This window comes from Protopterus annectens, chromosome 10.part0, assembly GCF_019279795.1.
Source record: "Protopterus annectens isolate FY-2018-M chromosome 10.part0, PAN1.0, whole genome shotgun sequence".
NCBI lineage: Eukaryota > Metazoa > Chordata > Ceratodontiformes > Protopteridae > Protopterus > Protopterus annectens.
Genome location: NC_056744.1, coordinates 1,790,895,075 through 1,790,901,074, shown reverse-complemented (window position 1 = coordinate 1,790,901,074; position 6,000 = coordinate 1,790,895,075).

The window sequence follows — 6,000 nt, the reverse complement described above, 5'->3', positions numbered from 1 at the left end:
AAGGTACTATTAGTACCCTGTCCACTATTCATAGTTGTCATATCTTTGATTCCCCTGGCGTCTCATTTATTTATGTTCTTTGTTGTACCAAATCCGAATTCTTAAGATTTATTTGAGAATGACTGGGGTTTATTACGAGTGATGGTTTCTTTATGTAGAGTATTGTTATATTGTCTATTAGATAGATTAGGTTTGGACCACGTGAAGACATTGCCCAGTTGGAAATCTTGAATATCTCTATTTTAGTATGTTTTTGCTGTATTAACCTTTTTTCATATGTCATAATGGTGTCTAAAGTTATGAACAATGCTTTATCCACCATTTCATTGTTAAAATCTACTTAAAGTCTCTGTTGCTGTTCTAATATTGATTCTCTTAAGGCATCCTCTTCAGGTTTAAAAAATTGTATTACTAACTGTAGATAACTTTTGCTCACCTCTAAATTTAGTTTTTGCCACTTGGCAAGCAGTTCCGGATACTGTTCTCCATACGTGGGTATTTTCAATACACGCAGATCTCTGGGAATGATGCCTTTGTTTAAACACGCTTCAAAATGTTGTCACTGTTTAGTTAGCCTTTTTAATTTAAAATAATCTATTTCCAACTTCTCCATCATTGTTCTCAGTTGTTCTAACTTGCTAGTATCCATGGATTCATTTGCAACATTATTATCGCCACCATACAAGAGCAGCGGGTTGTGTTCACTCTTCATACAACTAGCAAATTTCGCTGTCAGGCATTCGCTTCCTCCAAAAACATTAAAAATTTGCTTACCGCTTACATTTGATGTATTAGAGTAATTTCTTGCTGCATTAACTTCATCTCGCCCAGTTCCATGGGGTCTGTAATCAAGTTCAATTTGCGTATTACCCTCAGCCATGTCTCTCTGGGTTGTACAAAGAAGGATATATACAAACGTAACTGTTAATGTTGAGACACCCACTAGAGTAAATGCCTCTTTGCTTTATAAAGAATAAGTAATAATAAATCCAAAATTGAAAACCAGCGAAAGGCAAACAGTCGGCTCTTGAAAATAATCCAGTCTTGGTCGTAAAACATAAAATAATAGGTTTTATTGTGTACACAGGTTAGCGCTTTCACCAAAGCTTCTTCAGACCTTAAAACCCTCCTTACTAACAAACATTTACTTATATACTTGTCATGTGATTTGATATCAATTAATTAATTCTCTTCCCAATGAACCAGTACTACCTAAAATTTAAGGGTACATTAACTAAAACATTTAGCTACATTAATATATTACATTACTATGCATCCTGAAATCTTTGACCTATAAAATAGCGTTTCAAAACGTTTTATTGAATACTAAATAAAACTATCATAAATGTTAAAAAATATACACATCTTTCATAAGTATAAGTCTAATCATTCAACGAAGTAAAATCATGACCCCTTATAGTGATGGTCCAGTCTATAGATTTTATGTAAAACTTAGGTAGATATAAACTGCGCATGGTTTGTTTATTGTCAAATACAAGCATCCTTTGTATATATGAGCACATTTTTTATATATTATTGTTTCTTTGGAATATGTTTGAGTTGTATCACCTGCAGCTTTCAGTGCACGTATACAGATATATATATATATATATATATATATATATATTTTTTTTTTTTTTTTAAGGTTGAATTTATCATATTTTTTATAAAATAGTACTTTGTAGATGCGTAAAATAGTTTATATGAAGAGATTCCAATTTACTATGTATGGAAAGTGTACAAAATAGGATTGATTCATGGGATTTTCATGTTATAATTACATAGTATGGAAGCACTTGTATTAAGAGAATTTTCATGCATATTTATGAAATTATTGCATACAGATCCTGGCTTATATTGATAATTATTTAAATGATCTTAACAGCCTATGAACTCAGGTAATATAACGTTTACATTTTTGTAATTTCTATACATAATCGATATTATGCATCTATAAGGGGAGGTTTTCATACCTAAAATGTAAACGTATAAAGCCACTGTACATTGAGGCTCATGTAAACAACCAGTTCAACGAGTCTAATGATCATATAGGCTCAGATGATATATATATATTTTCTATGCAAGGAAATTATGTATTTTATTGGAATTATTAAGATGGACATATGTATATATATATATATATATATATATATGTGTGTGTGTGTGTGTGTGTGTGTGTGTGTGTGTGTGTGTGTGTGTGTGTGTGTGTGTGTGTGTGTGTGTATATATATATATATATGTATATATATATATATATATATATATATATATATATATATATATATATATATATATATATATATATATATATATATATATATATATATATATATATATATATACATATATATATATATATATATACATACATACATATATATATATATATATATATATATATAGATATATATATATATATTCAAACACCAAAACCACAAAAACTAAACGATATTAATGACACAGTCCCAAAATGGAAGGCAAAGCAGATGAAAAATGTTAACTGCCAAATCGCACACAACGATACAATCCTTCTTCACTCCAAGTAGATAAAAAACAGGTTTATTCAGAACATAGATGTAAGCGCTTTCGCGGAGCTCACCTCCGCTTCATCAGACATACTAACAGTTCAACAGCCAAGAATATATATAATACATCAATTAAATAATTATTCAATTAAGACTCTTAGAAACTCATTGACAGTAATCAACTGACAAAGCACTCATCATGAACCAATACTTGCACACTATGCTAAAACCATGTAATACAATATATTAACATTAAAACAATAAACATACAGAACCCAAGTTATAATCCTAGCAAGATGAACAGCATACTAAGCCACTACGGATACTATCGGGCTATTAAGGTGTTAGACAGTAATCGTAATACAGTGCATAAAATCAACAACCTTTTAGACAAGTAAAAGTAGTAGTAAATGTGGATGCAGAAAAAGCGTTCAACAATAAAGAACAGTACTGAATATATGTATATGTATAAAACCTAAAGCACAACAATGGTAAACAAATTTCTACTTAGAAGGAAAGAACGATCATAATTCTAAATGGCGAACATAAAGCTAACGTAGTCTTCTACCTCTAAGTATAGGTTTAATACTAGCATGTTCATTGAGACCATACCCCCAGTGTGAACCTAACCTCAGGATCCATTTGATTTCTGATTGTTCAGTTAAATTAACAATGTCTCCCATTCTAGCACTTGGACATTGTACATGTAACACCTGAAAACAAAATACATGATCTTCACCTTCATTCAGAATATGTTTGGCAATGGCGCTATACACTTGCCCTCTTGCTACGCAGTAAAGATGGTCCCTAATACGCTCTCTGAGTGTTCTATTACTTTTACCTATGTAAAATTTAAAGCACTTCTGACAGTGAGCAACATACACTATATTGCGAGTGCGACAGGTACTATTATTTTTCAACTCCCAAAGAGTTGAAAAAAATCTTGACTCATCCACATAAACACACTGTGGACATGATCCACATCTCTTAGTTCCCCAGAATTGCGAAACAACTAACTGTCTATCACCGATATTCTGATAACAAAGCTGTTGTTGTAAGTTCTTCATATTGCTAAATATAAAATTGGGTTTATCGCCCACTATTTCTTTTGTATCAGCGTCAACAGTGAGAATGTTCCAGTTATCATTGATCACTTTTCTAAAGCTGTTAATATTTGATCCATATGGGACAACAATACCCACATTTTTGTAAGGAGTATTGTGTTTAACATTCACGTAGCCTAAACTATTTGAAAAGTAAGGTTTAGCCCTGTCATTACGCTCTGATAAAACTTGTAAAATTTCAAATTCTATTAAATATTTATCATACCCCCTCCTTAAAAATACTGTTTAAGATTAGTCAACTCTTCATACAATAGAGAGTCTTCACTACAGAGTCTGCAAACTCTGAAGGCCTGTCCTCTGACAATATTTGCAAAAGTCGATGGCTTGTGCATACTGCTTGCATGCAGAAAAGAAGCTCTATAGCAATCCTTTCTATTAACAGTGGTATGATATCGTCCATTCAATTTAATGATCACTGCGTCTAGAAAATTAATTCTCTCTGAGGACTGTGCCATAGAAAACTTCAAAAATGAGCTGCTATTATTAATCTGTTCATAAAATGTAGTTAATGATGTACAGTCGCCATGCCATACAAAAAATAAATCATCTACAAAACGTTTGTAGCATAGTACTTGTTTGCATTTTACAACATATTCTAATTCCCATGCTACCATGACTAAATTAGCGTAGGCATTAGCGCAACTAGTACCCATGGCGATGCCACTCTTTTGTATATAGTAGTCATCGCCGAACAGAAAAACATTATTTTCTAAAACAAGCTCAAGTAATAAACAAATAAAGTCTGCTTTGCAGGCATTCATCCATTCACATTCTAGCAACAAATTTCTGACCATTGTTATTCCAACGTCATTAGGAATGCACGTAAATAATGACTCTACATCCATTGTGGTCAAAATATACTCTTGTGTCATGTCCAAGCCATCAAAAAAGTCATACAGACCCGATAAAAAGTGTCTAGTGTCAATTAATACATAATCAAAACGTCTAAGAACACGCTTAAGTTCTGAGTCCAAAAAGATGGAAATGGGTTCAGTAGACCACCCGGCACCAGACACAATAGGTCTGAATGGTGGTTTATAAGCATCTTTATGGATTTTGGGTAAACCATATAACTTGGGTACCAAAGGATGTTCAACTTTGAAAAATTCTTGTAAGTCATCGGTCAATAAACCAAGAGATTTACAATCCAACAAAGTACTATTAATATTGCCAGTGATTGAACGGACATCATCAGACTGTATTCTGGCATAGGCATCCCCCTGTAACATGCCCCTTATACTATTTAGATAAAAAACTGTGTCCATGACAACGGTCGGACCCCCCTTGTCAGCGGGTCGTATAGTGATATCCTTATTCTGTCGTAGCTCCGCTAAGGCCTTTCTCTCAAAAGTAGTCAGATTATCAGTCAATTTATCTTCCGACTTATCGATCCCTTTATATAGTGAGTTTTCAACTGCTTTCGAGAATAATTCAACATTAGGTGGAGCATGTGGTATAAAGCTACTCTTACGTTTGAATTGACAAACCTCGTGCGTACTTTCATTACCAAATAACAACCTTAACGTAATGTTTCTTGCAAAAAGTTTCGTGGCCATTAACGTTTCACTCACATCTATTTCCATACTAGGAACGAATTTCATTCCTTTATCTAGCAGCTTAATTTCATGCTCATTCAATACATGACTAGACAGGTTCCATACTAGGTTGTATGGTTCCATAGTTTCGTCAGGGTACATACCTGTTTGCCCAGTGGTTGATCTTTCTTTTTGGAGATTTTTTGTTCCTCTATTTCCAATGACCTCTTTCTTCCTTGTCTTATCGGAAGAGGTGCTAAAGGGAAATTCTCACAAGCTGGCCTTTCTACAGGAATCTTTCTTCTAACGTCTAACCCCGAATCTAGAGATTTCCCATTGACTACTCGTTTATCCACACCAGTTACATTGTCAACTGGCGTTGTATATACTGAGGGCGGCCCTTCCGGGGATTGAAAGGATGTCGCTGGTATCCTTACATCGTTAGACGACGATTCTCTATTCTCCAAAGGTTGTATCCCAACTTCTACGGGTTCTGTAGATGTTAGTTCACTTAGCATTCTCTGATTCTCCTCATGGTTCGTAACGGATCTCCTCTGCCAGGCAACATCTCGCTTGATTTCACGTGTATCAGTAGAGTTCTTCGGCCATACGAACACATTGTTTCGTTCAAAGTCTTGCAGATCTCTGATAAGTTTATGTTTTTTGATTCCAAGAAAATTTGTTTCATACCTCTGCACTCTATCTATTACATCATGTAAAAACAAATCAGTTTGTTCATGACCATAAACACTACTTAATTCATTTTGTTGCTCAACGATTAAATCACGTAATGAAAACTCTTCCGGTTGAAAAAAG